Below are 10738 nucleotides of genomic sequence, written 5' to 3'. Positions count from 1 at the left end.
CAGGCTGCGGTTTTTAGTTTGACTGTTGAGACGTCGGAGGGATGGGATCAGTGAATGGGGAAATAGAGCGGCGACGACGAGGGTAGGGCGACGGTGAGCGACCACGCCGGGGTGAAGGTTGCGCGGCGGGGCTGGTTGAGCGGTCATGAGAAACGATTCCAGTGTAAGTGTTGTCGGCGTAAGGTCGTGAGAAGCGGCGAAAAGACGAGTTATCGACTTGCCGGTAATCATAAGAAGGATGGTGGTCTTCGAAGGTGTTGCGGTCTCGAGAAGGGAGCATGGATGGGGGGCTTGTATCATTTAATCGGCGCCGACAGTAGCGGAGGACGTGGCCGGGAACGTGGCAATAAAAACATATTGGTCGGTTGTCATGGGTCCTCCAGACATCGGCTTGACGGCGTGTTTGAGGAGATTGTCGCGGTTGTGGTGCGTAGGAAAGGGGAAGTTGCTGGTATGCGCACAGGGGTGTTGGCGGGTGTGCGGCGGGGGCATAGGGGGGAGTGCTGTGCGTCAGGGGCTCTAAAGCAGAGCGAAGCTCATCTCGGATAGCTGATTTGATGTCGTGGCGCTCATTGGATGGCTGGGATGCAGGCAAAGGTGTGCGCTGCTGCCCAAGAAAATATCTTAGTTCTTCGCGGATGATTGTACGTATCAGGTTCGAAAGGTTTGTGTCGGTGTGCGAAGCAAGAGACACCTCAGGAAGGCGTTCGAACGGCCTCTTGAGTATTCGCGCGTTGTCGAGCTCTTCATACTTCCGACATTCAGACACCAGTTGAGCTACGGTCGGCAGAGACTTGGGGGCTACGATGGAAAATAATTCCTGTGAGAGCCCTTCGAATCGGCGGCGGATCTTGTCATCTTCGCTCATCTCGGGGTCGACTCGGCGACACAGTCGGAGGACATCTTCGATGTAGGCGGTTGACGATTCTGCTGTAGACTGGTACCTGTGTTGTAGGTGGTCTCGAGCCTTCTCTTTGCGGTGTTCGGGTTGACCAAAAGCGTTCGCAAACGCGGTTTTGAAGCCGTCCCAAGAATCGATGGTTTCTTCGTGGTTGTCAAACCATCGGAGCTATGTGTCTTTGAGGAAGAAGACCACATTGGCGAGCTTGAAGGAGTCGTCCCATCCGTTGTGTTGACTGACGCGCTCGTAGTTTTTCAGCCAGTCATCCACGTCTGAGTCAGGAGAGCCCGTGAATATCTGAGGGTCCCGCTGTCGATGTTTTAGTCACAGCGGGTGTAGAGCGGGTTACGGTTGTGTTACCTTCTTGGTTAGCCATGGGCGGGCGTTGGGTGGTCTGTCCACTGCGTAGCTCCAGGGTCGGGGGTGGTGAGGTGTGGCGAGGGGTAGGAAACCGCTGACCTCCACCAACACTGATCTCTATGACAATTGCTGGATCGCGCTTCCCCGCTTGTTCGCTGCAGCGCAAGTGAAGCCACCGGGCTTCACTCGCTTGGGATACGATTTGCCGTTTTTGCTAGCCTTTGCTGCGGTTTTCCAGCGTGCTGACGACACGTTTTCTACTCGTTCGTCGTCATTCGCCGAAGAAGTTTTTTGAAGACTCTGTGTATTGTTGATACTTGCCGTTGTGAACACGTGGAAAATTTTACGAAAGTGCAGTGTCGCAGGAAAAAGGCACAACGCGTCGAAAGGAAGGGCTGGCGGCGTGTTCAAAGCTTCCTTGGCACGCCGAAGTGCCGTGTCTCTGTGCCTTCGCACGCTTGGATACCGACCAAGAACCGACGCTGTGTGTATGTGTTCAGCGAGTGCAATGTGCGTGAAGCTGTTCGTGCCTCTGGATCAGCGTCTTTTCCCCTCGCGGTTTAGGAACGAGCTTAATCCAGCGTCCACTAGTGACGGAAGATGGGGAGAAGGTACGTCTCTTTTTCGTCCTTAGACGATTTACACAATACCGTGCACAACAGCTCCTCATCACTGATCAGTGCTGGCTTATTATCAACCTACTTAATTGCACTTGACGTTTGAGCTCGGCTCGCCTAATTGTAATTGGTCAACAGATTGCACACGACCGACCATATCGGCCGCGCTTTAAAGATTTTCATTCTCGCCGTCTTGTACTTTTGCTTTCGAAAACCCCCCTGGCTCCACAACGTTGCCCTATTCGTGCTCCCACGGAATCTATTAGAGTAGATTTTGGACATAGCCATGGTTAATATAGTACATAATTCGTCAATTCTTGACCGGTATCCAAGCGTGCGAAGGCACAAAGATGCATCACTCGGCGTGCCAAGGAAGCTTTGATCACGCCGCGACACCGGCGACACGTTTTCGACGAGTTGTACCTTTTGATAGGGCTTCACTAGCTTCACGCACATTGCACTCGCTAAACACATTCACACGGCGTCAATTCTTGGTCGGTATCCAAGCGCGCGAAGGCACAGAGACACGGCACTTCGGCGTGCCAAGGAAGCTTTGAACACGCCGCCAGTCCTTCCTTTCGACGCGTTGTGCCTTTTTCCTGCGACACTGCACTTTCGTAAAATTTTCCACGTGTTCACAACGGCAAGTCTCAACAATACACAGAGTCTTCAAAAAACGTCTTCGGCGAATGACGACGAACGAGTAGAAAACGTGTCGTCAGCACGCTGGAAAACCGCAGCAAAGGCTAGCAAAAACGGCAAATCGTATCCCAAGCGAGTGAAGCCCGGTGGCTTCACTTGCGGGAGCGGCAAGCGCGATCCAGCAATTGTCATTGAGATCAGTGTCCACCAACCTGTAGGGCTCTGGGTGGATGGATGGGTTTAATACAATGAATGAAGTTTGATTAAGATGGTGCGTCCCGTGCGTCCACGGTGACCGTTCGATGCAGATCCGAGAGAGCTCAGCACGCGCACTCCATCTCAGCCCCGCTTCCTCTTTCTTCCTGACAACATACATAGTCACATTGCGTAGGCGCTTCATGCTTCTTGATTCGCTCTTCGGAATTCGTCTCCCATAATGCTGTAATCTCATTGACCGAGGGGCGATAATGAGATTCCCGGGGCTGGCAACGTCCTGCCTTTCCTAACGTTCCAGTGATTATACCACCCGAACTGCAGCTGGTGAGTTTAATCTGATTTCGTCCAGCACAACTCTGTAGGCTGATTTTAGGCGTCGCTAAATTCGCTTCTTTTCAGGGTTTGTCTCAAAGGCAGGATTGCACAGGAACACAAGACACTGATGGAAGGCTTCTAAAATCTATGACTTGTTCCCTACTCTGTTGAGAGAAAAAAATATGTTCTCTTCTACAAATACGTCGGTTGCATGGAGGCACAAATTATAGTCAGATATTTAACGAAATATAAATAAAAAATACATATTGAAACCGTAAATATTTACAAACGAAAAAATGTAAATTCGATTATCTCTATTTTTCTTATAAATGCAATTGCTGCTCATAAACCGGTACTAAAAGTTATCTTTTGTTAAACGAAACTACCTAAGAATGTAGTTAGTATCTTGCAACAATCACTCGCATAAGAAATCTACCAAAACTAACCATAGTTTTTTTACTGTAAGCTAGCTAGGAGGACCAAAGGAATCTCCTTTAAGGGTAAATAATCATTGCAAGACATATAGCGTTGATTATAATACATGAAAATATGGAGAATAGATGTTTTTGAAAACCTAGGAAATCAAGTGACAGTTTATAACTCATTCGTTCTGAGGGAACGAACTCAACGCAAGATACCAAACCAGGCGGGCCACACAGCTGCAACAGCTAAACTTTCAAAACGTTGCACTCCGGCAACAATCTGGAAGTAATTTCTAACAGCCAAAATTCACTCCAGTTCATGCATTTCTTGTTTGTCTCTTCTATATTTTATGGAAGTTGATCTTACGAAATGCAACCTTCACGTGTACAACTAGAACGCCAAATTCAAAGTGTAACATTTCTTCTTGACTTATAAGAATGGCAACACGCTCTTCTTATAAAGCGCCTACGCTCTATGTTGTTACTATAGGTGACTGACTCGGACGTCAATGCCGCTCACATATTCCGCAACCAGACTTAAGATCAGAAAAAGGTTGCCTATAAGGTCTGGGTGTCAGCATCGCTGCGCGAAGAACTAACAGTAAAACAAGATATTTTGTTATTTCATTCATCCTCAGCAAAACGTTGGGCAAGCGAAAAGAGTTCAGGAGACCTTTTATGACCTCTCTTCATCTTCCAGCGATTTTCTGTCATTCTTCAATGCTAGTGAAACTCAAAACACCTCGCGCAATTTATTGTTTTTTGACGTAAACCTGCTGAAATATTTCAAAGGTCTCTGTTTTCGATTTGGAGAGATTGACGCAGAAGCGGTGTTAACTCTCGCTACAGTTTAAAGTTTATTGTGAAATCGCTATTGTGTTCGTGCACAGGGTCTCAAAAACTCGTATAGCGCAGACGTAAATGTTCACAGAACAAAGCCCATAGGCTTAACGAGACACAAACGTCCCTGCCTTCCACTGCTGTGCGAGCTCCACCGTGCTGTTTTTACGGTTCAAAGTTCGATCTCGAAACCTTTGGTTGGTCCTCGTATCTAAACCTTAATAGTCTGCTGCAAATATGAGCAAGTTACACTCCAAGATGTATCCAGCTATAGATGCAAAGTTCTTGTTCAAAGTGTAATTAATTACAGATTGCAAATGTGTATGTACAGTGCTAATCACACTTGTCTATAACGCGCGAGCGTGCGGCTTTCTCCGGAAAGCGCTAGACTGCTGGCATTAGCGGAAACTAAGCTAGTCACGTGGCGCAACATGGAACGGCCCGCTCGAGGGGTGTCCTGCCCACTCCATCTGCTGGCGCCGAATGCGGAAGGCTGCTCGCACGCTTTTTACAAACATCATTGCTCAAAGAATAAACAAACTAAAGCATGAAGGCGTATCAACGATGTCGCCATCAAAACACAAAAATATATCATAAAGCAATTTACTTTTATCGCTTATCAAGCTGATAGAGTGGGCAGGACACCCCTCAAACGGGCCCTTCCATGTTGCGCCACGCGACTAGCTTATGGTGAATTCCGCTCGCAGATCTTGAGCGCTCCAAAAGCGCTCCATTTGGAGCGCGCATATTCCGCTCGCAGATCTGGCTCAAGTTGGTCATCTTCCGCTCGTAGATCTCTGGCAGCGCCCGCTCCACGGAGCGCCCCAAACTCCGCCGAACTTGCTCTACGGGGTTTCACAGATCTCTCCGGAAGTTGATAGAGCGGCCCACGTGATTTCCGTCTAAATCGGCGGCGCGCATGCGCGGCGAGGTTGGAGAGGTAGGCGCAGTCGGCGGGCCGGTCGGGTCGTGGAGTTGGATCTGTTCGGGTGCGTCGGTTGTTTACTCTGGATTGTGACGGCTCGAACGCTTCTACTTCGCGTAGATCAGGGATAAAAAGCCTGGAATGTGGAGCGTGGCAAATCGTAAGCGCTGACTTGGTGATCGCGAGAGGAAGAACGAGAAAAGGAACGACAGAAAAGCCGAAGGCAGACGCAAGGTTAGGCCTATTCATTCTGCAGCCAGTGATTGTTTACCTTTTTGCACTGCATTCCGTCGGCGTTTTCCCGTGAAATAAAGCAAGAAGTGGTTAAGCAACGACCGCGCAAGTGATGGTTTGCTACCTCTGTGTTTATTAAAGTCGTACTACAAATCTGAACTCCACCGCTGGCATCTGTCCGTGCCCCGCCGCTTCGAGGCGGCGGGGCATGGACAGATGTCGCGTGTTACTTCTGCAGCTAAGCAGTGACAGTCGTCACTGGTCGTCGGAAAGATTAGCCGGCTGAGGCGTTGGTGGGCTGGTCAAGTTCGAGCAGGCGGCCATTTTGTACGGCGCAGGGGGAAGGGGTGTGGGGGAGGTCGCTCCAAAAATGCAAGTTTATCTTCCCCTCGTCGATTCGGAGCGGGTCCCACGGAGCGGAATTTTGCCTCCCTCGCGGATTTTGGAAAGCGCTCCAGATCTACGAGTGGAATTCACCATTAGTTTCCGCGAATGCCACCAGTCTAGCGCTCCCCGGAGAAAGCCGCACGCTCGCGCGTTATAGACCAGTGCGATTAGCACTATATATATATATTTGGAACGAAGAGGAGAGAGTAATTACTGAATTAATTGCAATAATGTTAGGAAAGGGAAAAGGGAAGTGAGTAAGCCGGCGAAAAATTGGGCCAGGAGCGGAGATTGACCCAATTTTTCAGCATCTCACTTTTCCCTGATCTTGCCCTAGCATTAATTTAAATATTGCGGTGATCACGATTTTCCTTCCTCGTTTTGAATATTACAACTGATTCACCTATCAATATTCCCTCGCTCCCATCATATATATACATATATATTTTATCCTCTTGATATACTTTTCCAAATGCATTTAGTGCCCATTATTCGGCCCTAAAATTTACCCCGAGTAAAAAGGACACTTTTAAAATTAAGGATATAGCCCATGTCTTAACTCAATCAAGTGCATAAAGAGATATCACAAATATAACTATACACTGCATTTAATGTAAGCCAGCAGATAAAACCGAAAGAATATCCCTGCCACGGCAAACACACTTCAATGGAAAAATCACACTTATTCTAATTAACTCAAATATGGGGAATACATATTTAAGAAAAGCAAGGATATTGAATGACTGTTTATAACTCTATCGGTTATTAGAGAACGGAATCTACGCGGGAGACCTAAACAGGTTGACCATAAAACTTGAATTGCTCCAACTTAAGATATTGCACTCCAACAACAACGTAAAAGTTATTTTCAAAACAAACAAAAAATGGAACCGGAAACAAAATTTAACCCCGGCTGTGCATTCCCTGTTTCTTTCATTTTTTAAGTGTATTTTTCCTGAATCAACTGTAGCAAGTGTCGTGCTCATGGCGAACTACTAGCATAATCAAGGTGGGATTCGTGACAAGATCGGGTTTCGCATAAAAGCTCGAAGCATGTGGAGTCAAAGATCAAAATATGGCACCCCATGATCAGACGTCCTACCAGAATAGTCTCAATGATCATCGCATCGACATACGGTCGTGTAATTATTTCTTCCTGCAATAATTTGAAAACACCAGGTTACGTACTGCATGACTTCCGTTAAAGCACTGGAAAATTGTCCATCTACAGCAAGAACCAGCGTTGCCTCATCTTAAGTGCAAACCGATCGGGAAATTTGGCGAAACTTTCCCGCTAAATGGCAGGGGACTAAAAGAGGAGGAGGGGAGGCTACGGAGGGGAGGAGGGGCATGCCCTCCTCTTCGCACCCTGCCCTCCTCCACAAGAGCTGCGCTCTAATTCGGTTTTACAGAGGGTTGTAAACGTCTTTCTTTCTTTTTATTTACCGTTTGTTTATCGTTTTATGCTTACTATGTGCATTTGTTTTGTGTTGAAAACAAGGAATCATCAAGCAAAAAAAGAATTATATCAATCTTAACATGGGCACAAACTAGTGGCCTTCTGAGCAAATCGAAACTATAAAATATTAAGCGGTTTTCGATCTACTATGGCGGGCGGAGCTTACTGCAAAAAGAACAGTTACTTAAACTGTACTTTTAATTTACAAAAATTCTTTCTTCCGCATAGTATTCAATGATTGGACGGTTGATCAATTAATCCGTCATGTTTAAAAATGCCTCTAATGATTAAGAAAAACTATTCTATAGATACAGTGATTTCAATCAAAATATTCTGATTAAAAAAGTGATCTGGTTTAAATAAAATACGTTATATATGTTTGATTTAAAAAAAAAATCGTGATGTTATTTTCCGTTGATTTTCAGCAATATTTTAAACGTCAAACATGACTGCACATACAGTAAAAAAAAGAAGCTCCATACTCTCAGCAAGGAGAGCGACAAGGTAAATGAAAACGTCTTCCTATAATTTGTTTACGATTTAAAACAAGGGCAGAAGCCCAAGTCACTAAAGGGAAGGGGTACACCTTTCTTTAAAAAACTGACCCCCCCCCCCCCCCCCCCCCCCAAATCACGTTACTATTTATACTTACGAGTCGATACACCAAAAAACGAGGACAGAGAAGAGATGCACGCAGGACAGGTCTATGTGCCTCTCTTCTCGTTAACGTCTAGATGTCCGAACTTGTTTGGAAACAAATATTTGTAGGATTCTCCGCCTCAGGGTCACAGTGCCACAGTGCCGTCCTTCGCGTAGTTCAATTGTCACACGTTGTAGGTTTCTTGATAGCAGCGAACTTCGCAGTTTTTACACAGAGGTAGCGGTTAGTGCCCTTTCCCAAAGAAAAACAAAAATGCTCATGTACGAAATTGGAACCCCACTCTACAACAAAGGCACTGCTCTCCCACTTCCTGTCGTTCCTTACAAAAAGGCCTCCTGCGTTGGCTACGGGACGCTCCGAAAGGAGACTTGTTAGGACTTGAGCGTTTCAAACTGTCACGAATGTAGAAGCTTGCCTGCTCCGGTGCGTAACTCGAGATCACGAGGAAATACAAGTATTTGAAGAAGTATTTGAACGCCGTCGAAGCACAGGTAAAAGTTAAGACGCTAAGAGCTTGAGCCAAAAAACGCCGTTTCACACGCTCCAAAGTAAAAACGAAAAAAAGAAAAAGAAAAAGCTTAGCTATACCAGATGTTTTGACGTCACCACCCAGAGATAATTCACAAATACACTAGCGGTGGAAACATGAATCTGACACTTTTGACTTTCTTGCGGCATTGAATTTATCCGATTTCGGATGTCTAATTGACCAATCTAACTAAGCCTTGGACGCATGCCTGGTGCCGCCAAAACTTTCGTTCACAGGAGGCAGACGGCAGTGTACGAGAAGGCTCGTGCCGTCTCGTACACTGTCGTACACGCGTAGAGCTCCCGCTGGGTTGCCGCAAGCGCACAAAGACTTAAAGGGACCATGAAATGATTTTAAAATCGAGTTTCATCCACCGCACGTCGTAAAAGGTGTGAAAAGAAACACAAAAACACAAAAATAGGGAGCCAAAAAAAATTATTTGCTACAGAACTTTTAAAAGAAAACTGGACTCTTTTGCGCCTTCCTTCCTTCGCCTGTTCACTACGATGCATCCGCGGAAATGGAGCACGTCAGCCAAATCCAGGTCGCCTATTGGGTAAGAGCCTACCTCACCAGCACCGCGATCGTAAACAATAAATAGCCGGCGAATGTTTCCTAAAAGTTTTGTTAAATAATATTCAGATACACATTTTGTAGCATAATTAGAGATGTGTGGCGAAAATTGCCAAATTTGATAATGCTGAGAGCCAAGCGCCATGTATCGTGTGGTCAACGAAGCAACTACTGCGCGTGCGCAGTAGGGCAGGGCCGACAGTTACTTGGGTGGCGGCGACCGACGAACGTTTATTTTTTTTTTGTTTTCCTTCCTCTCAAAACTCTGACTGACTGAACGTTTATTTTTCTACGTGTTCTTCCTGCGCGTGCCGACTTCAAGCAGCAAGAAAACAGTACTTAAAACAGACCACGACGAACAAGAACGCTGGATCCACCGACTCCGACGAAGCGAGCTGCTCAGAATATAGGCCTAGCAGGCATTCCGACTCGGCGCTGCGTTGCTTCGTCGCAAGACCGTCTGCCTACGACCGGCTGGCGTGCTAAATGGAATATGCCCGCGCGACCCTTGTGGACCTTTCCCGTATTATAGTTTGATCACTGACCTCAATTCTAGATTAAGAGGTGAGGTCAATCTCTTCCCCTTGTTTTCCGAGGCAGTGTTGACGAACACTCGTCGAAAAGGGACTCTCGTCGATTCTATCTTCTTGTTTTGTGTGATATAGAGCTAAAATAAACGCCGTATGGATTACCTTCGTAACACGGTATGCACACTTTGTTATTGGTATGCCATTTTTATTCTGACAGACTGCACGTCACTGTCGAGCTATAACAGTTCGTGGGAGGTATACGTACAACCCCGGTCCAACCTTTCTTTGCCGAGTGTAGCGTCAGTATCGAGTTGCAATCGTAAAAGAACGGTCCCGAAGCGCTTGCAAACAGCGCGAATACAGCACTTCCATCAAGCGCGCGCGTCCGCTCCGAGTGTAAACAGGTATTTACGTGGCTCTTGCTGACACTCGTAGTTAAAACGTATCTTTTTTAACGTCGGCTCGCTCCTGCATCTCCGAGGCCGCGAAAAACGCCATCTACGTCGCTTTGCAAACGACTGACACGGGCCGGCCCTTCTGCCAACAATGACAGGGTGGTTGACTCCTGGAGTCTTCACCGGAAGACTCGCTGCACTTCCCAACAGGCATACCGGCGTATGGGACTAGTTCCATGCTGTCGCTGTAGCGCAACATATCTCATTGAATTTCGCTCAGCTGCGCTGCGGCAATGAGAGGCGCCGATTCAGGAAATACGTCGGTGACATCAGCGCAGTAAAACCTACCGGCGCACCCCAACTCGTTGCCGCTAACACTCCCATTCTCCTACTGCCGAGAGAACTTCCGGTTCCGGAAACGGCCTACGTCACGGCTTGTTTTGCGGCCAGTTGGAGAGAATGAAAAAGTCGATATTTCAATAATTTTTTGTGTAGAAGTTAATAAACCGAGACGAAAACGGATGCCTGTTCGGCATTCAGTGAACATTGACGGTTTAATGTAAAAGTTATCTGGAAAAAGTAAAAAGGTCATTTCATGGTCCCTTTAAGTTTCCTCGATGCATTGCGGTAGGGTTGGCGTAGTTAAACTGGCTGCTGGGATCGGTCTATTGCGTTTTTTTGCGTTCCTCATCACCACACGGAAAGAGAAAAAAAAAAAAAGCTCATCCAACC

The sequence above is a fragment of the Ixodes scapularis genome, unplaced genomic scaffold (assembly GCF_016920785.2).
Source record: "Ixodes scapularis isolate PalLabHiFi unplaced genomic scaffold, ASM1692078v2 PGA_scaffold6__148_contigs__length_123643588, whole genome shotgun sequence".
Classification (NCBI taxonomy): domain Eukaryota; kingdom Metazoa; phylum Arthropoda; class Arachnida; order Ixodida; family Ixodidae; genus Ixodes; species Ixodes scapularis.
This window is presented reverse-complemented; position numbering follows the sequence as displayed.